The 21,713-nt window shown below is 45.9% G+C and overlaps 8 non-coding genes across 8 annotated transcripts; all 8 read left to right on the top strand.

Annotated features, from left to right (window-relative positions):
- Nucleotides 1-229: 229 nt before the first annotated feature.
- On the top strand, nucleotides 230-420 carry LOC130312519 (U2 spliceosomal RNA). Its single transcript, XR_008860632.1, has one exon. It is a non-coding gene; the product is annotated as a U2 spliceosomal RNA (small nuclear RNA).
- A 2,143-nt stretch (nucleotides 421-2,563) lies between these two features.
- On the top strand, nucleotides 2,564-2,754 carry LOC130312518 (U2 spliceosomal RNA). Its single transcript, XR_008860631.1, has one exon. It is a non-coding gene; the product is annotated as a U2 spliceosomal RNA (small nuclear RNA).
- A 2,092-nt stretch (nucleotides 2,755-4,846) lies between these two features.
- Nucleotides 4,847-5,037, top strand: LOC130312517 (U2 spliceosomal RNA). Its single transcript, XR_008860630.1, has one exon. It is a non-coding gene; the product is annotated as a U2 spliceosomal RNA (small nuclear RNA).
- Nucleotides 5,038-8,681: 3,644 nt separating this feature from the next.
- Nucleotides 8,682-8,873, top strand: LOC130312593 (U2 spliceosomal RNA). Its single transcript, XR_008860703.1, has one exon. It is a non-coding gene; the product is annotated as a U2 spliceosomal RNA (small nuclear RNA).
- A 3,648-nt stretch (nucleotides 8,874-12,521) lies between these two features.
- LOC130312590 (U2 spliceosomal RNA) lies at nucleotides 12,522-12,712 on the top strand. Its single transcript, XR_008860700.1, has one exon. It is a non-coding gene; the product is annotated as a U2 spliceosomal RNA (small nuclear RNA).
- Nucleotides 12,713-14,800: 2,088 nt separating this feature from the next.
- Nucleotides 14,801-14,991, top strand: LOC130312516 (U2 spliceosomal RNA). The gene has a single exon (XR_008860629.1). It is a non-coding gene; the product is annotated as a U2 spliceosomal RNA (small nuclear RNA).
- Nucleotides 14,992-17,076: 2,085 nt separating this feature from the next.
- Nucleotides 17,077-17,267, top strand: LOC130312515 (U2 spliceosomal RNA). Its single transcript, XR_008860628.1, has one exon. It is a non-coding gene; the product is annotated as a U2 spliceosomal RNA (small nuclear RNA).
- A 2,106-nt stretch (nucleotides 17,268-19,373) lies between these two features.
- Nucleotides 19,374-19,564, top strand: LOC130312514 (U2 spliceosomal RNA). The gene has a single exon (XR_008860627.1). It is a non-coding gene; the product is annotated as a U2 spliceosomal RNA (small nuclear RNA).
- Nucleotides 19,565-21,713: the final 2,149 nt, after the last annotated feature.

Below are 21,713 nucleotides of genomic sequence, written 5' to 3'. Positions count from 1 at the left end.
GGCAAATCCGGGTTATGGATTGCATTTAAAAAGGCCCCATGGGAGTGCAATGGGCCCCTGTCTTGCTGCTTAGCAATAATGGTATGGGTTTAGGTTCTGCTGTGTGTACTGGTGGTTGACTGCCCCCCAGCCCAGAGTGTGCATGGAAAATTGTCTGGCAGCCTCCCTGACAGCAAGCAGTGATAGTGCCCATGAAGGGCACCTTGTTGGGCCCGCCCCTTTCACGGTTATCGCTTCTCGGCCTTTTGGCTAAGATCAAGTGTAGTATCTGTTCTTATCAGTTTAATATCTGATACGTCCCCTATCTGGGGACCATATATTAAATGGATTTTTGAGAACGGGGGCCGATTTCGAAGCTTGCTTCCGTCGCCCTATGCATTGACCCGATATGGCAGTATCTTCGGGTACAGTGCACCACCCCCTTACAGGGTTAAAAAGAAAGATTCCTACTTTCATTGCTACCTGCTTGCTGGCTAGCCAGCTAGCCAGCCCTGTGGGCCTTGCTGCTGCTGCAGCCAAAAAACAAAAGGTGGTGCTGCTGCTGCTTCTGCTGCTTCTGCTTCTGCTGCTTCTGCTGCTTCTGCTTCTGCTGCTTCTGCTGCTTCTGCTTCTGCTTGTGTCTGGCCGCTGTTGGAGCGTCCAGGCACAGGACTTCTGCTGCTGCTGACTAAATGGCCTCCTTAATTGGATCATTTGAGTAGCCAGCACACCTGTGCAGGTAGGGCATGACATGATAGGCAGCTGCCTTGATAGCGGGTGGGTGCTGAATGTTCCTAATTGACAAAATAAGATTAATGCTTATGAAGAAATATAAAATCTCATCCCTTCCCCAATATCGCGCCACACCCCTACCCCTTAATTCCCTGGTTGAACTTGATGGACATATGTCTTTTTTCGACCGTACTAACTATGTAACTATGTAACATAACATGGGGGGGGGGGGGGGGGGTCTCCTGGCTGTTCACACAGGTGTGTCATTGCTGTACATTGACCATGCATTGCTTCTGTGGTATTGCAAAGGCAAAGACAAATGCTTCCAGCCATCCATTGCACTAATGGATTGGTCATCAGCTGGCTGTCTATGTCCCGCATCAATATAGACCAAAGTACAGAGGGTTAGGCTATGCTATTGTGCACCTACCTGATGCATCAGAAGGTGCGAGGCCCTTGCTAAATTCTGTGCACAGACTTTGAGATCTATACTTTAGACTGTATCTAAACCTGCTCCAACATGGACTGACATTCTGGCCTACTTTCAGCCGATGCGACTTGTCTGTCGCTGAACAGTCGCTTTTTATGTATTCAGCACCTATGTATAATGTTGTAAAAATGCTCTAGAAGCTAAAGTCGCAGAAATGTCACACATATTTGGCCTGCAACTTTCTGTGCGACAAATTCAGACAGGAAAAATCAGTATAAATCCTTAGAAAATTATCCCCCAGTGTCTCCATCTGCTGGCGGTATTGAATAAGCATTGCTGCACTGATGGGGTATGCATTAGACGAAAAAAAAGAAGAAAAAGAAGAATAATACGCCCAGAAAAGAGGCGAAAAGGAGAAAAACGTAAAAAAACGTGAAAAAAAAGTAAGAGGAAGAGAAGGGAAAAAAAGGTGGAAATGGGTTTAAAAGTGATTTCGGCGGAGAAATATATATATATATATATATATATATATATATATATATATATATACGCGCACACACACACATATATATAAACGTATTCTCCGTTGAGATATTGCAGCCGCTGCTGTGTCCAGGCCCAGGAGCCTTAGCACTGTGCTGTGATGTCACTCAATACCACTGACATCACTAGGTGTAAACAACATCTCTCCTTTGCTGTGTATGTGACTATGGAGCTGTTTGGTGATGTCGTCTATTATGGCCTTCATAGAAGCAACAGGAGATTGTTGCATCCATCTAGAACCCTCAGAACTACAGTGCTATGATGTCACTCACTTCCACAGGCCTTGCAGAGTGTAAACAACAACAACCCAGCTTTGTTGTGTATGTAACCATAGGGATTTGTGATGTCACCTAGAACCTTCACAGCAGCGACAGCTTTATGAGGAGCATCAGCACTGCTCTGCCTGAGCAGAACCATCACCGCCATAGGTTGTCAAATAACCCGGGTTTAACCCACACAGGTAAGTCCAATGGGGTGCAGGCATGTCCTCTATGCTTACAGCTTCCCGTGGGTGTTGGTTTGATACCGTTTGGGGACAGCCAAGGAGGCATCTGCAGGCAACAAAGGTAGGTGTGTGCTTGTGTGTGTGTTTCCTATGCAGATCCTAAGCCCAGTGTCACATGCAAGTAGGAGGAGTAAGAAGGGTTCCTGGCAAATCCGGGTTATGGATTGCATTTAAAAAGGCCCCGTGGGAGTGCAATGGGCCCCTGTCTTGCTGCTTAGCAATAATGGTATGGGTTTAGGTTCTGCTGTGTGTACTGGTGGTTGACTGCCCCCCAGCCCAGAGTGTGCATGGAAAATTGTCTGGCAGCCTCCCTGACAGCAAGCAGTGATAGTGCCCATGAAGGGCACCTTGTTGGGCCCGCCCCTTTCACGGTTATCGCTTCTCGGCCTTTTGGCTAAGATCAAGTGTAGTATCTGTTCTTATCAGTTTAATATCTGATACGTCCCCTATCTGGGGACCATATATTAAATGGATTTTTGAGAACGGGGGCCGATTTCGAAGCTTGCTTCCGTCGCCCTATGCATTGACCCGATATGGCAGTATCTTCGGGTACAGTGCACCACCCCCTTACAGGGTTAAAAAGAAAGATTCCTACTTTCATTGCTACCTGCTTGCTGGCTAGCCAGCTAGCCAGCCCTGTGGGCCTTGCTGCTGCTGCAGCCAAAAAACAAAAGGTGGTGCTGCTGCTGCTTCTGCTGCTTCTGCTTCTGCTTGTGTCTGGCCGCTGTTGGAGCGTCCAGGCACAGGACTTCTGCTGCTGCTGACTAAATGGCCTCCTTAATTGGTTCATTTGAGTAGCCAGCACACCTGTGCAGGTAGGGCATGACATGATAGGCAGCTGCCTTGATAGCGGGTGGGTGCTGAATGTTCCTAATTGACAAAATAAGATTAATCCTTATGAAGAAATATAAAATCTCATCCCTTCCCCAATATCGCGCCACACCCCTACCCCTTAATTCCCTGGTTGAACTTGATGGACATATGTCTTTTTTCGACCGTACTAACTATGTAACTATGTAACATAACATGGGGGGGGGGGGGGGTCTCCTGGCTGTTCACACAGGTGTGTCATTGCTGTACATTGACCATGCATTGCTTCTGTGGTATTGCAAAGGCAAAGACAAATGCTTCCAGCCATCCATTGCACTAATGGATTGGTCATCAGCTGGCTGTCTATGTCCCGCATCAATATAGACCAAAGTACAGAGGGTTAGGCTATGCTATTGTGCACCTACCTGATGCATCAGAAGGTGCGAGGCCCTTGCTAAATTCTGTGCACAGACTTTGAGATCTATACTTTAGACTGTATCTAAACCTGCTCCAACATGGACTGACATTCTGGCCTACTTTCAGCCGATGCGACTTGTCTGTCGCTGAACAGTCGCTTTTTATGTATTCAGCACCTATGTATAATGTTGTAAAAATGCTCTAGAAGCTAAAGTCGCAGAAATGTCACACATATTTGGCCTGCAACTTTCTGTGCGACAAATTCAGACAGGAAAAATCAGTATAAATCCTTAGAAAATTATCCCCCAGTGTCTCCATCTGCTGGCGGTATTGAATAAGCATTGCTGCACTGATGGGGTATGCATTAGACGAAAAAAAAGAAGAAAAAGAAGAATAATACGCCCAGAAAAGAGGCGAAAAGGAGAAAAACGTAAAAAAACGTGAAAAAAAAGTAAGAGGAAGAGAAGGGAAAAAAAGGTGGAAATGGGTTTAAAAGTGATTTCGGCGGAGAAATATATATATATATATATATATATATATATATATATATATATATACGCGCACACACACACATATATATAAACGTATTCTCCGTTGAGATATTGCAGCCGCTGCTGTGTCCAGGCCCAGGAGCCTTAGCACTGTGCTGTGATGTCACTCAATACCACTGACATCACTAGGTGTAAACAACATCTCTCCTTTGCTGTGTATGTGACTATGGAGCTGTTTGGTGATGTCGTCTATTATGGCCTTCATAGAAGCAACAGGAGATTGTTGCATCCATCTAGAACCCTCAGAACTACAGTGCTATGATGTCACTCACTTCCACAGGCCTTGCAGAGTGTAAACAACAACAACCCAGCTTTGTTGTGTATGTAACCATAGGGATTTGTGATGTCACCTAGAACCTTCACAGCAGCGACAGCTTTATGAGGAGCATCAGCACTGCTCTGCCTGAGCAGAACCATCACCGCCATAGGTTGTCAAATAACCCGGGTTTAACCCACACAGGTAAGTCCAATGGGGTGCAGGCATGTCCTCTATGCTTACAGCTTCCCGTGGGTGTTGGTTTGATACCGTTTGGGGACAGCCAAGGAGGCATCTGCAGGCAACAAAGGTAGGTGTGTGCTTGTGTGTGTGTTTCCTATGCAGATCCTAAGCCCAGTGTCACATGCAAGTAGGAGGAGTAAGAAGGGTTCCTGGCAAATCCGGGTTATGGATTGCATTTAAAAAGGCCCCGTGGGAGTGCAATGGGCCCCTGTCTTGCTGCTTAGCAATAATGGTATGGGTTTAGGTTCTGCTGTGTGTACTGGTGGTTGACTGCCCCCCAGCCCAGAGTGTGCATGGAAAATTGTCTGGCAGCCTCCCTGACAGCAAGCAGTGATAGTGCCCATGAAGGGCACCTTGTTGGGCCCGCCCCTTTCACGGTTATCGCTTCTCGGCCTTTTGGCTAAGATCAAGTGTAGTATCTGTTCTTATCAGTTTAATATCTGATACGTCCCCTATCTGGGGACCATATATTAAATGGATTTTTGAGAACGGGGGCCGATTTCGAAGCTTGCTTCCGTCGCCCTATGCATTGACCCGATATGGCAGTATCTTCGGGTACAGTGCACCACCCCCTTACAGGGTTAAAAAGAAAGATTCCTACTTTCATTGCTACCTGCTTGCTGGCTAGCCAGCTAGCCAGCCCTGTGGGCCTTGCTGCTGCTGCAGCCAAAAAACAAAAGGTGGTGCTGCTGCTGCTTCTGCTGCTTCTGCTTCTGCTTGTGTCTGGCCGCTGTTGGAGCGTCCAGGCACAGGACTTCTGCTGCTGCTGACTAAATGGCCTCCTTAATTGGATCATTTGAGTAGCCAGCACACCTGTGCAGGTAGGGCATGACATGATAGGCAGCTGCCTTGATAGCGGGTGGGTGCTGAATGTTCCTAATTGACAAAATAAGATTAATGCTTATGAAGAAATATAAAATCTCATCCCTTCCCCAATATCGCGCCACACCCCTACCCCTTAATTCCCTGGTTGAACTTGATGGACATATGTCTTTTTTCGACCGTACTAACTATGTAACTATGTAACATAACATGGGGGGGGGGGGGTCTCCTGGCTGTTCACACAGGTGTGTCATTGCTGTACATTGACCATGCATTGCTTCTGTGGTATTGCAAAGGCAAAGACAAATGCTTCCAGCCATCCATTGCACTAATGGATTGGTCATCAGCTGGCTGTCTATGTCCCGCATCAATATAGACCAAAGTACAGAGGGTTAGGCTATGCTATTGTGCACCTACCTGATGCATCAGAAGGTGCGAGGCCCTTGCTAAATTCTGTGCACAGACTTTGAGATCTATACTTTAGACTGTATCTAAACCTGCTCCAACATGGACTGACATTCTGGCCTACTTTCAGCCGATGCGACTTGTCTGTCGCTGAACAGTCGCTTTTTATGTATTCAGCACCTATGTATAATGTTGTAAAAATGCTCTAGAAGCTAAAGTCGCAGAAATGTCACACATATTTGGCCTGCAACTTTCTGTGCGACAAATTCAGACAGGAAAAATCAGTATAAATCCTTAGAAAATTATCCCCCAGTGTCTCCATCTGCTGGCGGTATTGAATAAGCATTGCTGCACTGATGGGGTATGCATTAGACGAAAAAAAAGAAGAAAAAGAAGAATAATACGCCCAGAAAAGAGGCGAAAAGGAGAAAAACGTAAAAAAACGTGAAAAAAAAGTAAGAGGAAGAGAAGGGAAAAAAAGGTGGAAATGGGTTTAAAAGTGATTTCGGCGGAGAAATATATATATATATAGATATATATATATATATATATATATATATACGCGCACACACACACATATATATATAAACGTATTCTCCGTTGAGATATTGCAGCCGCTGCTGTGTCCAGGCCCAGGAGCCTTAGCACTGTGCTGTGATGTCACTCAATACCACTGACATCACTAGGTGTAAACAACATCTCTCCTTTGCTGTGTATGTGACTATGGAGCTGTTTGGTGATGTCGTCTATTATGGCCTTCATAGAAGCAACAGGAGATTGTTGCATCCATCTAGAACCCTCAGAACTACAGTGCTATGATGTCACTCACTTCCACAGGCCTTGCAGAGTGTAAACAACAACAACCCAGCTTTGTTGTGTATGTAACCATAGGGATTTGTGATGTCACCTAGAACCTTCACAGCAGCGACAGCTTTATGAGGAGCATCAGCACTGCTCTGCCTGAGCAGAACCATCACCGCCATAGGTTGTCAAATAACCCGGGTTTAACCCACACAGGTAAGTCCAATGGGGTGCAGGCATGTCCTCTATGCTTACAGCTTCCCGTGGGTGTTGGTTTGATACCGTTTGGGGACAGCCAAGGAGGCATCTGCAGGCAACAAAGGTAGGTGTGTGCTTGTGTGTGTGTTTCCTATGCAGATCCTAAGCCCAGTGTCACATGCAAGTAGGAGGAGTAAGAAGGGTTCCTGGCAAATCCGGGTTATGGATTGCATTTAAAAAGGCCCCGTGGGAGTGCAATGGGCCCCTGTCTTGCTGCTTAGCAATAATGGTATGGGTTTAGGTTCTGCTGTGTGTACTGGTGGTTGACTGCCCCCCAGCCCAGAGTGTGCATGGAAAATTGTCTGGCAGCCTCCCTGACAGCAAGCAGTGATAGTGCCCATGAAGGGCACCTTGTTGGGCCCGCCCCTTTCACGGTTATCGCTTCTCGGCCTTTTGGCTAAGATCAAGTGTAGTTCTGCTCACTTGGTCTGGCCAGAGGGTGTCTGGGGTACCCGGCTCCTTTGCCTGGGGGGATCGTCCTTCTTAACGGAGGGACTTCACCCCCCTGCTGCTATCAGGGAGCCGGCTTAGTCCCCAGACAACGGGAGGCGATCCCCACCTACCTACTTCGGTGGGGGAGGTGTCTGGACATCATGGACATGGAGGAAGATTGCGGTTTTTCTTCGGAAGGCGTGCCGCCTTTTGTGAGACTTCGGAATGGAGTTCGTATTTCCCTGCTCGATGTCCGGAAGAAGGAAAGAGGCCTTGTCTTTGTCGTGGAAGAAGTGCTGTTTAAGTTGCTGGAAGTCAAGAGGGAGCAAATCCTATCCATGCTTGAGTTTCCCAGAAGTGGATACTACGACGTGGTGCTGGCTTCTGAAGAGGACTATGAGTCATTTTGGAACATATTGCAGCAAAAGAAGGTATGTCCGGTTTTGGAAGGGGTGGAGATAGTTCCACATTTCCCACGTAGAGAACGATTGGTGACTATAAGGATGTATAGCCCATATACTTCGGAGGAGGATATCGTTACCTTTTTGTCTCGATTCTGTGACAGTGTTCTGCCTAAAGGCAAGGTATTTAATCAATATGGACTATGGACCACCAAGTGGAGGTTCTATGTGAAATTTAAAATGGCAGATGGCAAGTTAGTGATCCCCCCAGGACGGTTTAAAATTGGTTCTGTGAACGGGGATCTGTATTTTTCTGGCATGCAAGATTTTTGCCGCAAATGTAAACAGTACGGTCACAGAAAGGAGGATTGCACGTTTTTGTGGTGTTTCAAGTGTCAAGAGGAGGGTCACGAGGTGGAAAATTGTCAAAAGAAAAGGAAATGCCATCTGTGTGGTGAGGAGGGCCATCTGCTTGGCTCGTGTCCTAAGAAAAAGTCTGAGAAAAATTCAGAGAAAAAGGAAGCTGTAAAAAGAAGCAGAGAGGAACCAGCTGAAGTGAAAGAACCAGAAGTGGAGCAGGTTCCAACTAGAAGACCTACAGAGCAGAAGAAGAAGAGAGAGGAGGAAGGGTATGTGCCAGTGCAGTATTTTGGTGTGCTTGGTGGTTTGTTGGAAAATTTGTCGGAAGCAGAAAGAAAAACGTTTGACAAAGATATGATGGATCTAAAGATTGGCTTGAAGAACCGGGAGGAAGAAGCTCGGGATAAAGTCTATTTTTCTTTCAAGGCAGACATGAACCGTTTTGTTGAAACGTATAAAATTCCAGGCTGGTTGGCGTCTCAAGTTAAGAAAGATATAGCAAATGGCAATATCAGTCGAGGACTGATAGACTTTCTAATGGTGTTTGCATGGAGGAAGGGGATGACCTTCTAATTTGGTTTTGTTTAATTAGAAAGTAATGTTTGGTTTTGCTATTTTATGTTGTTTCTTATTTTGTTTTTAAATGTTCTATTTTGTTTCATTAGTGTTTAAGAAAAGAAATAAAAACATGTTACCTGATGATGAACACAAAATTGAGTTCCAAATAAGATCTTGGAACTCTGAGTGAGTTTTGAGGGCTAACTTAAAAAAAAATCTGTTCTTATCAGTTTAATATCTGATACGTCCCCTATCTGGGGACCATATATTAAATGGATTTTTGAGAACGGGGGGCCGATTTCGAAGCTTGCTTCCGTCGCCCTATGCATTGACCCGATATGGCAGTATCTTCGGGTACAGTGCACCACCCCCTTACAGGGTTAAAAAGAAAGATTCCTACTTTCATTGCTACCTGCTTGCTGGCTAGCCAGCTAGCCAGCCCTGTGGGCCTTGCTGCTGCTGCAGCCAAAAAACAAAAGGTGGTGCTGCTGCTGCTTCTGCTGCTTCTGCTTCTGCTTGTGTCTGGCCGCTGTTGGAGCGTCCAGGCACAGGACTTCTGCTGCTGCTGACTAAATGGCCTCCTTAATTGGATCATTTGAGTAGCCAGCACACCTGTGCAGGTAGGGCATGACATGATAGGCAGCTGCCTTGATAGCGGGTGGGTGCTGAATGTTCCTAATTGACAAAATAAGATTAATGCTTATGAAGAAATATAAAATCTCATCCCTTCCCCAATATCGCGCCACACCCCTACCCCTTAATTCCCTGGTTGAACTTGATGGACATATGTCTTTTTTCGACCGTACTAACTATGTAACTATGTAACATAACATGGGGGGGGGGGGGGGTCTCCTGGCTGTTCACACAGGTGTGTCATTGCTGTACATTGACCATGCATTGCTTCTGTGGTATTGCAAAGGCAAAGACAAATGCTTCCAGCCATCCATTGCACTAATGGATTGGTCATCAGCTGGCTGTCTATGTCCCGCATCAATATAGACCAAAGTACAGAGGGTTAGGCTATGCTATTGTGCACCTACCTGATGCATCAGAAGGTGCGAGGCCCTTGCTAAATTCTGTGCACAGACTTTGAGATCTATACTTTAGACTGTATCTAAACCTGCTCCAACATGGACTGACATTCTGGCCTACTTTCAGCCGATGCGACTTGTCTGTCGCTGAACAGTCGCTTTTTATGTATTCAGCACCTATGTATAATGTTGTAAAAATGCTCTAGAAGCTAAAGTCGCAGAAATGTCACACATATTTGGCCTGCAACTTTCTGTGCGACAAATTCAGACAGGAAAAATCAGTATAAATCCTTAGAAAATTATCCCCCAGTGTCTCCATCTGCTGGCGGTATTGAATAAGCATTGCTGCACTGATGGGGTATGCATTAGACGAAAAAAAAGAAGAAAAAGAAGAATAATACGCCCAGAAAAGAGGCGAAAAGGAGAAAAACGTAAAAAAACGTGAAAAAAAAGTAAGAGGAAGAGAAGGGAAAAAAAGGTGGAAATGGGTTTAAAAGTGATTTCGGCGGAGAAATATATATATATATATATATATATATATATATATATATATATATATACGCGCACACACACACATATATATATAAACGTATTCTCCGTTGAGATATTGCAGCCGCTGCTGTGTCCAGGCCCAGGAGCCTTAGCACTGTGCTGTGATGTCACTCAATACCACTGACATCACTAGGTGTAAACAACATCTCTCCTTTGCTGTGTATGTGACTATGGAGCTGTTTGGTGATGTCGTCTATTATGGCCTTCATAGAAGCAACAGGAGATTGTTGCATCCATCTAGAACCCTCAGAACTACAGTGCTATGATGTCACTCACTTCCACAGGCCTTGCAGAGTGTAAACAACAACAACCCAGCTTTGTTGTGTATGTAACCATAGGGATTTGTGATGTCACCTAGAACCTTCACAGCAGCGACAGCTTTATGAGGAGCATCAGCACTGCTCTGCCTGAGCAGAACCATAACCGCCATAGGTTGTCAAATAACCCGGGTTTAACCCACACAGGTAAGTCCAATGGGGTGCAGGCATGTCCTCTATGCTTACAGCTTCCCGTGGGTGTTGGTTTGATACCGTTTGGGGACAGCCAAGGAGGCATCTGCAGGCAACAAAGGTAGGTGTGTGCTTGTGTGTGTGTTTCCTATGCAGATCCTAAGCCCAGTGTCACATGCAAGTAGGAGGAGTAAGAAGGGTTCCTGGCAAATCCGGGTTATGGATTGCATTTAAAAAGGCCCCGTGGGAGTGCAATGGGCCCCTGTCTTGCTGCTTAGCAATAATGGTATGGGTTTAGGTTCTGCTGTGTGTACTGGTGGTTGACTGCCCCCCAGCCCAGAGTGTGCATGGAAAATTGTCTGGCAGCCTCCCTGACAGCAAGCAGTGATAGTGCCCATGAAGGGCACCTTGTTGGGCCCGCCCCTTTCACGGTTATCGCTTCTCGGCCTTTTGGCTAAGATCAAGTGTAGTTCTGCTCACTTGGTCTGGCCAGAGGGTGTCTGGGGTACCCGGCTCCTTTGCCTGGGGGGATCGTCCTTCTTAACGGAGGGACTTCACCCCCCTGCTGCTATCAGGGAGCCGGCTTAGTCCCCAGACAACGGGAGGCGATCCCCACCTACCTACTTCGGTGGGGGAGGTGTCTGGACATCATGGACATGGAGGAAGATTGCGGTTTTTCTTCGGAAGGCGTGCCGCCTTTTGTGAGACTTCGGAATGGAGTTCGTATTTCCCTGCTCGATGTCCGGAAGAAGGAAAGAGGCCTTGTCTTTGTCGTGGAAGAAGTGCTGTTTAAGTTGCTGGAAGTCAAGAGGGAGCAAATCCTATCCATGCTTGAGTTTCCCAGAAGTGGATACTACGACGTGGTGCTGGCTTCTGAAGAGGACTATGAGTCATTTTGGAACATATTGCAGCAAAAGAAGGTATGTCCGGTTTTGGAAGGGGTGGAGATAGTTCCACATTTCCCACGTAGAGAACGATTGGTGACTATAAGGATGTATAGCCCATATACTTCGGAGGAGGATATCGTTACCTTTTTGTCTCGATTCTGTGACAGTGTTCTGCCTAAAGGCAAGGTATTTAATCAATATGGACTATGGACCACCAAGTGGAGGTTCTATGTGAAATTTAAAATGGCAGATGGCAAGTTAGTGATCCCCCCAGGACGGTTTAAAATTGGTTCTGTGAACGGGGATCTGTATTTTTCTGGCATGCAAGATTTTTGCCGCAAATGTAAACAGTACGGTCACAGAAAGGAGGATTGCACGTTTTTGTGGTGTTTCAAGTGTCAAGAGGAGGGTCACGAGGTGGAAAATTGTCAAAAGAAAAGGAAATGCCATCTGTGTGGTGAGGAGGGCCATCTGCTTGGCTCGTGTCCTAAGAAAAAGTCTGAGAAAAATTCAGAGAAAAAGGAAGCTGTAAAAAGAAGCAGAGAGGAACCAGCTGAAGTGAAAGAACCAGAAGTGGAGCAGGTTCCAACTAGAAGACCTACAGAGCAGAAGAAGAAGAGAGAGGAGGAAGGGTATGTGCCAGTGCAGTATTTTGGTGTGCTTGGTGGTTTGTTGGAAAATTTGTCGGAAGCAGAAAGAAAAACGTTTGACAAAGATATGATGGATCTAAAGATAGGCTTGAAGAACCGGGAGGAAGAAGCTCGGGATAAAGTCTATTTTTCTTTCAAGGCAGACATGAACCGTTTTGTTGAAACGTATAAAATTCCAGGCTGGTTGGCGTCTCAAGTTAAGAAAGATATAGCAAATGGCAATATCAGTCGAGGACTGATAGACTTTCTAATGGTGTTTGCATGGAGGAAGGGGATGACCTTCTAATTTGGTTTTGTTTAATTAGAAAGTAATGTTTGGTTTTGCTATTTTATGTTGTTTCTTATTTTGTTTTTAAATGTTCTATTTTGTTTCATTAGTGTTTAAGAAAAGAAATAAAAACATGTTACCTGATGATGAACACAAAATTGAGTTCCAAATAAGATCTTGGAACTCTGAGTGAGTTTTGAGGGCTAACTTAAAAAAAAATCTGTTCTTATCAGTTTAATATCTGATACGTCCCCTATCTGGGGACCATATATTAAATGGATTTTTGAGAACGGGGGCCGATTTCGAAGCTTGCTTCCGTCGCCCTATGCATTGACCCGATATGGCAGTATCTTCGGGTACAGTGCACCACCCCCTTACAGGGTTAAAAAGAAAGATTCCTACTTTCATTGCTACCTGCTTGCTGGCTAGCCAGCTAGCCAGCCCTGTGGGCCTTGCTGCTGCTGCAGCCAAAAAACAAAAGGTGGTGCTGCTGCTGCTTCTGCTGCTTCTGCTTCTGCTTGTGTCTGGCCGCTGTTGGAGCGTCCAGGCACAGGACTTCTGCTGCTGCTGACTAAATGGCCTCCTTAATTGGATCATTTGAGTAGCCAGCACACCTGTGCAGGTAGGGCATGACATGATAGGCAACTGCCTTGATAGCGGGTGGGTGCTGAATGTTCCTAATTGACAAAATAAGATTAATGCTTATGAAGAAATATAAAATCTCATCCCTTCCCCAATATCGCGCCACACCCCTACCCCTTAATTCCCTGGTTGAACTTGATGGACATATGTCTTTTTTCGACCGTACTAACTATGTAACTATGTAACATAACATGGGGGGGGGGGGGGGTCTCCTGGCTGTTCACACAGGTGTGTCATTGCTGTACATTGACCATGCATTGCTTCTGTGGTATTGCAAAGGCAAAGACAAATGCTTCCAGCCATCCATTGCACTAATGGATTGGTCATCAGCTGGCTGTCTATGTCCCGCATCAATATAGACCAAAGTACAGAGGGTTAGGCTATGCTATTGTGCACCTACCTGATGCATCAGAAGGTGCGAGGCCCTTGCTAAATTCTGTGCACAGACTTTGAGATCTATACTTTAGACTGTATCTAAACCTGCTCCAACATGGACTGACATTCTGGCCTACTTTCAGCCGATGCGACTTGTCTGTCGCTGAACAGTCGCTTTTTATGTATTCAGCACCTATGTATAATGTTGTAAAAATGCTCTAGAAGCTAAAGTCGCAGAAATGTCACACATATTTGGCCTGCAACTTTCTGTGCGACAAATTCAGACAGGAAAAATCAGTATAAATCCTTAGAAAATTATCCCCCAGTGTCTCCATCTGCTGGCGGTATTGAATAAGCATTGCTGCACTGATGGGGTATGCATTAGACGAAAAAAAAGAAGAAAAAGAAGAATAATACGCCCAGAAAAGAGGCGAAAAGGAGAAAAACGTAAAAAAACGTGAAAAAAAAGTAAGAGGAAGAGAAGGGAAAAAAAGGTGGAAATGGGTTTAAAAGTGATTTCGGCGGAGAAATATATATATATATATATATATATATATATATATATATATACGCGCACACACACACATATATATAAACGTATTCTCCGTTGAGATATTGCAGCCGCTGCTGTGTCCAGGCCCAGGAGCCTTAGCACTGTGCTGTGATGTCACTCAATACCACTGACATCACTAGGTGTAAACAACATCTCTCCTTTGCTGTGTATGTGACTATGGAGCTGTTTGGTGATGTCGTCTATTATGGCCTTCATAGAAGCAACAGGAGATTGTTGCATCCATCTAGAACCCTCAGAACTACAGTGCTATGATGTCACTCACTTCCACAGGCCTTGCAGAGTGTAAACAACAACAACCCAGCTTTGTTGTGTATGTAACCATAGGGATTTGTGATGTCACCTAGAACCTTCACAGCAGCGACAGCTTTATGAGGAGCATCAGCACTGCTCTGCCTGAGCAGAACCATCACCGCCATAGGTTGTCAAATAACCCGGGTTTAACCCACACAGGTAAGTCCAATGGGGTGCAGGCATGTCCTCTATGCTTACAGCTTCCCGTGGGTGTTGGTTTGATACCGTTTGGGGACAGCCAAGGAGGCATCTGCAGGCAACAAAGGTAGGTGTGTGCTTGTGTGTGTGTTTCCTATGCAGATCCTAAGCCCAGTGTCACATGCAAGTAGGAGGAGTAAGAAGGGTTCCTGGCAAATCCGGGTTATGGATTGCATTTAAAAAGGCCCCGTGGGAGTGCAATGGGCCCCTGTCTTGCTGCTTAGCAATAATGGTATGGGTTTAGGTTCTGCTGTGTGTACTGGTGGTTGACTGCCCCCCAGCCCAGAGTGTGCATGGAAAATTGTCTGGCAGCCTCCCTGACAGCAAGCAGTGATAGTGCCCATGAAGGGCACCTTGTTGGGCCCGCCCCTTTCACGGTTATCGCTTCTCGGCCTTTTGGCTAAGATCAAGTGTAGTATCTGTTCTTATCAGTTTAATATCTGATACGTCCCCTATCTGGGGACCATATATTAAATGGATTTTTGAGAACGGGGGCCGATTTCGAAGCTTGCTTCCGTCGCCCTATGCATTGACCCGATATGGCAGTATCTTCGGGTACAGTGCACCACCCCCTTACAGGGTTAAAAAGAAAGATTCCTACTTTCATTGCTACCTGCTTGCTGGCTAGCCAGCTAGCCAGCCCTGTGGGCCTTGCTGCTGCTGCAGCCAAAAAACAAAAGGTGGTGCTGCTGCTGCTTCTGCTGCTTCTGCTTCTGCTTGTGTCTGGCCGCTGTTGGAGCGTCCAGGCACAGGACTTCTGCTGCTGCTGACTAAATGGCCTCCTTAATTGGATCATTTGAGTAGCCAGCACACCTGTGCAGGTAGGGCATGACATGATAGGCAGCTGCCTTGATAGCGGGTGGGTGCTGAATGTTCCTAATTGACAAAATAAGATTAATGCTTATGAAGAAATATAAAATCTCATCCCTTCCCCAATATCGCGCCACACCCCTACCCCTTAATTCCCTGGTTGAACTTGATGGACATATGTCTTTTTTCGACCGTACTAACTATGTAACTATGTTACATAACATGGGGGGGGGGGGGGGTCTCCTGGCTGTTCACACAGGTGTGTCATTGCTGTACATTGACCATGCATTGCTTCTGTGGTATTGCAAAGGCAAAGACAAATGCTTCCAGCCATCCATTGCACTAATGGATTGGTCATCAGCTGGCTGTCTATGTCCCGCATCAATATAGACCAAAGTACAGAGGGTTAGGCTATGCTATTGTGCACCTACCTGATGCATCAGAAGGTGCGAGGCCCTTGCTAAATTCTGTGCACAGACTTTGAGATCTATACTTTAGACTGTATCTAAACCTGCTCCAACATGGACTGACATTCTGGCCTACTTTCAGCCGATGCGACTTGTCTGTCGCTGAACAGTCGCTTTTTATGTATTCAGCACCTATGTATAATGTTGTAAAAATGCTCTAGAAGCTAAAGTCGCAGAAATGTCACACATATTTGGCCTGCAACTTTCTGTGCGACAAATTCAGACAGGAAAAATCAGTATAAATCCTTAGAAAATTATCCCCCAGTGTCTCCATCTGCTGGCGGTATTGAATAAGCATTGCTGCACTGATGGGGTATGCATTAGACGAAAAAATAGAAGAAAAAGAAGAATAATACGCCCAGAAAAGAGGCGAAAAGGAGAAAAACGTAAAAAAACGTGAAAAAAAAGTAAGAGGAAGAGAAGGGAAAAAAAAGGTGGAAATGGGTTTAAAAGTGATTTCGGCGGAGAAATATATATATATATATATATATATATATATATATATACGCGCACACACACACATATATATAAACGTATTCTCCGTTGAGATATTGCAGCCGCTGCTGTGTCCAGGCCCAGGAGCCTTAGCACTGTGCTGTGATGTCACTCAATACCACTGACATCACTAGGTGTAAACAACATCTCTCCTTTGCTGTGTATGTGACTATGGAGCTGTTTGGTGATGTCGTCTATTATGGCCTTCATAGAAGCAACAGGAGATTGTTGCATCCATCTAGAACCGTCAGAACTACAGTGCTATGATGTCACTCACTTCCACAGGCCTTGCAGAGTGTAAACAACAACAACCCAGCTTTGTTGTGTATGTAACCATAGGGATTTGTGATGTCACCTAGAACCTTCACAGCAGCGACAGCTTTATGAGGAGCATCAGCACTGCTCTGCCTGAGCAGAACCATCACCGCCATAGGTTGTCAAATAACCCGGGTTTAACCCACACAGGTAAGTCCAATGGGGTGCAGGCATGTCCTCTATGCTTACAGCTTCCCGTGGGTGTTGGTTTGATACCGTTTGGGGACAGCCAAGGAGGCATCTGCAGGCAACAAAGGTAGGTGTGTGCTTGTGTGTGTGTGTCCTATGCAGATCCTAAGCCCAGTGTCACATGCAAGTAGGAGGAGTAAGAAGGGTTCCTGGCAAATCCGGGTTATGGATTGCATTTAAAAAGGCCCCGTGGGAGTGCAATGGGCCCCTGTCTTGCTGCTTAGCAATAATGGTATGGGTTTAGGTTCTGCTGTGTGTACTGGTGGTTGACTGCCCCCCAGCCCAGAGTGTGCATGGAAAATTGTCTGGCAGCCTCCCTGACAGCAAGCAGTGATAGTGCCCATGAAGGGCACCTTGTTGGGCCCGCCCCTTTCACGGTTATCGCTTCTCGGCCTTTTGGCTAAGATCAAGTGTAGTATCTGTTCTTATCAGTTTAATATCTGATACGTCCCCTATCTGGGGACCATATATTAAATGGATTTTTGAGAACGGGGGCCGATTTCGAAGCTTGCTTCCGTCGCCCTATGCATTGACCCGATATGGCAGTATCTTCGGGTACAGTGCACCACCCCCTTACAGGGTTAAAAAGAAAGATTCCTACTTTCATTGCTACCTGCTTGCTGGCTAGCCAGCTAGCCAGCCCTGTGGGCCTTGCTGCTGCTGCAGCCAAAAAACAAAAGGTGGTGCTGCTGCTGCTTCTGCTGCTTCTGCTGCTTCTGCTTCTGCTTGTGTCTGGCCGCTGTTGGAGCGTCCAGGCACAGGACTTCTGCTGCTGCTGACTAAATGGCCTCCTTAATTGGATCATTTGAGTAGCCAGCACACCTGTGCAGGTAGGGCATGACATGATAGGCAGCTGCCTTGATAGCGGGTGGGTGCTGAATGTTCCTAATTGACAAAATAAGATTAATGCTTATGAAGAAATATAAAATCTCATCCCTTCCCCAATATCGCGCCACACCCCTACCCCTTAATTCCCTGGTTGAACTTGATGGACATATGTCTTTTTTCGACCGTACTAACTATGTAACTATGTAACATAACATGGGGGGGGGGGGGGGGGGTCTCCTGGCTGTTCACACAGGTGTGTCATTGCTGTACATTGACCATGCATTGCTTCTGTGGTATTGCAAAGGCAAAGACAAATGCTTCCAGCCATCCATTGCACTAATGGATTGGTCATCAGCTGGCTGTCTATGTCCCGCATCAATATAGACCAAAGTACAGAGGGTTAGGCTATGCTATTGTGCACCTACCTGATGCATCAGAAGGTGCGAGGCCCTTGCTAAATTCTGTGCACAGACTTTGAGATCTATACTTTAGACTGTATCTAAACCTGCTCCAACATGGACTGACATTCTGGCCTACTTTCAGCCGATGCGACTTGTCTGTCGCTGAACAGTCGCTTTTTATGTATTCAGCACCTATGTATAATGTTGTAAAAATGCTCTAGAAGCTAAAGTCGCAGAAATGTCACACATATTTGGCCTGCAACTTTCTGTGCGACAAATTCAGACAGGAAAAATCAGTATAAATCCTTAGAAAATTATCCCCCAGTGTCTCCATCTGCTGGCGGTATTGAATAAGCATTGCTGCACTGATGGGGTATGCATTAGACGAAAAAAAAGAAGAAAAAGAAGAATAATACGCCCAGAAAAGAGGCGAAAAGGAGAAAAACGTAAAAAAACGTGAAAAAAAAGTAAGAGGAAGAGAAGGGAAAAAAAGGTGGAAATGGGTTTAAAAGTGATTTCGGCGGAGAAATATATATATATATATATATATATATATATATATATATATATATATACGCGCACACACACACATATATATAAACGTATTCTCCGTTGAGATATTGCAGCCGCTGCTGTGTCCATGCCCAGGAGCCTTAGCACTGTGCTGTGATGTCACTCAATACCACTGACATCACTAGGTGTAAACAACATCTCTCCTTTGCTGTGTATGTGACTATGGAGCTGTTTGGTGATGTCGTCTATTATGGCCTTCATAGAAGCAACAGGAGATTGTTGCATCCATCTAGAACCGTCAGAACTACAGTGCTATGATGTCACTCACTTCCACAGGCCTTGCAGAGTGTAAACAACAACAACCCAGCTTTGTTGTGTATGTAACCATAGGGATTTGTGATGTCACCTAGAACCTTCACAGCAGCGACAGCTTTATGAGGAGCATCAGCACTGCTCTGCCTGAGCAGAACCATCACCGCCATAGGTTGTCAAATAACCCGGGTTTAACCCACACAGGTAAGTCCAATGGGGTGCAGGCATGTCCTCTATGCTTACAGCTTCCCGTGGGTGTTGGTTTGATACCGTTTGGGGACAGCCAAGGAGGCATCTGCAGGCAACAAAGGTAGGTGTGTGCTTGTGTGTGTGTTTCCTATGCAGATCCTAAGCCCAGTGTCACATGCAAGTAGGAGGAGTAAGAAGGGTTCCTGGCAAATCCGGGTTATGGATTGCATTTAAAAAGGCCCCGTGGGAGTGCAATGGGCCCCTGTCTTGCTGCTTAGCAATAATGGTATGGGTTTAGGTTCTGCTGTGTGTACTGGTGGTTGACTGCCCCCCAGCCCAGAGTGTGCATGGAAAATTGTCTGGCAGCCTCCCTGACAGCAAGCAGTGATAGTGCCCATGAAGGGCACCTTGTTGGGCCCGCCCCTTTCACGGTTATCGCTTCTCGGCCTTTTGGCTAAGATCAAGTGTAGTATCTGTTCTTATCAGTTTAATATCTGATACGTCCCCTATCTGGGGACCATATATTAAATGGATTTTTGAGAACGGGGGCCGATTTCGAAGCTTGCTTCCGTCGCCCTATGCATTGACCCGATATGGCAGTATCTTCGGGTACAGTGCACCACCCCCTTACAGGGTTAAAAAGAAAGATTCCTACTTTCATTGCTACCTGCTTGCTGGCTAGCCAGCTAGCCAGCCCTGTGGGCCTTGCTGCTGCTGCAGCCAAAAAACAAAAGGTGGTGCTGCTGCTGCTTCTGCTGCTTCTGCTTCTGCTTGTGTCTGGCCGCTGTTGGAGCGTCCAGGCACAGGACTTCTGCTGCTGCTGACTAAATGGCCTCCTTAATTGGATCATTTGAGTAGCCAGCACACCTGTGCAGGTAGGGCATGACATGATAGGCAGCTGCCTTGATAGCGGGTGGGTGCTGAATGTTCCTAATTGACAAAATAAGATTAATGCTTATGAAGAAATATAAAATCTCATCCCTTCCCCAATATCGCGCCACACCCCTACCCCTTAATTCCCTGGTTGAACTTGATGGACATATGTCTTTTTTCGACCGTACTAACTATGTAACTATGTAACATAACATGGGGGGGGGGGGGGGGGTCTCCTGGCTGTTCACACAGGTGTGTCATTGCTGTACATTGACCATGCATTGCTTCTGTGGTATTGCAAAGGCAAAGACAAATGCTTCCAGCCATCCATTGCACTAATGGATTGGTCATCAGCTGGCTGTCTATGTCCTGCATCAATATAGACCAAAGTACAGAGGGTTAGGCTATGCTATTGTGCACCTACCTGATGCATCAGAAGGTGCGAGGCCCTTGCTAAATTCTGTGCACAGACTTTGAGATCTATACTTTAGACTGTATCTAAACCTGCTCCAACATGGACTGACATTCTGGCCTACTTTCAGCCGATGCGACTTGTCTGTCGCTGAACAGTCGCTTTTTATGTATTCAGCACCTATGTATAATGTTGTAAAAATGCTCTAGAAGCTAAAGTCGCAGAAATGTCACACATATTTGGCCTGCAACTTTCTGTGCGACAAATTCAGACAGGAAAAATCAGTATAAATCCTTAGAAAATTATCCCCCAGTGTCTCCATCTGCTGGCGGTATTGAATAAGCATTGCTGCACTGATGGGGTATGCATTAGACGAAAAAAAAGAAGAAAAAGAAGAATAATACGCCCAGAAAAGAGGCGAAAAGGAGAAAAACGTAAAAAAACGTGAAAAAAAAGTAAGAGGAAGAGAAGGGAAAAAAAGGTGGAAATGGGTTTAAAAGTGATTTCGGCGGAGAAATATATATATATATATATATATATATATATATATATATATATACGCGCACACACACACATATATATATATATAAACGTATTCTCCGTTGAGATATTGCAGCCGCTGCTGTGTCCAGGCCCAGGAGCCTTAGCACTGTGCTGTGATGTCACTCAATACCACTGACATCACTAGGTGTAAACAACATCTCTCCTTTGCTGTGTATGTGACTATGGAGCTGTTTGGTGATGTCGTCTATTATGGCCTTCATAGAAGCAACAGGAGATTGTTGCATCCATCTAGAACCCTCAGAACTACAGTGCTATGATGTCACTCACTTCCACAGGCCTTGCAGAGTGTAAACAACAACAACCCAGCTTTGTTGTGTATGTAACCATAGGGATTTGTGATGTCACCTAGAACCTTCACAGCAGCGACAGCTTTATGAGGAGCATCAGCACTGCTCTGCCTGAGCAGAACCATCACCGCCATAGGTTGTCAAATAACCCGGGTTTAACCCACACAGGTAAGTCCAATGGGGTGCAGGCATGTCCTCTATGCTTACAGCTTCCCGTGGGTGTTGGTTTGATACCGTTTGGAGACAGCCAAGGAGGCATCTGCAGGCAACAAAGGTAGGTGTGTGCTTGTGTGTGTGTTTCCTATGCAGATCCTAAGCCCAGTGTCACATGCAAGTAGGAGGAGTAAGAAGGGTTCCTGGCAAATCCGGGTTATGGATTGCATTTAAAAAGGCCCCGTGGGAGTGCAATGGGCCCCTGTCTTGCTGCTTAGCAATAATGGTATGGGTTTAGGTTCTGCTGTGTGTACTGGTGGTTGACTGCCCCCCAGCCCAGAGTGTGCATGGAAAATTGTCTGGCAGCCTCCCTGACAGCAAGCAGTGATAGTGCCCATGAAGGGCACCTTGTTGGGCCCGCCCCTTTCACGGTTATCGCTTCTCGGCCTTTTGGCTAAGATCAAGTGTAGTTCTGCTCACTTGGT

Source organism: Hyla sarda, unplaced genomic scaffold (assembly GCF_029499605.1).
Source record: "Hyla sarda isolate aHylSar1 unplaced genomic scaffold, aHylSar1.hap1 scaffold_172, whole genome shotgun sequence".
Lineage (NCBI taxonomy): Eukaryota > Metazoa > Chordata > Amphibia > Anura > Hylidae > Hyla > Hyla sarda.
Note: the sequence above shows the minus strand (reverse complement) of the source record. Positions and strands in the feature narration are given on the sequence as shown.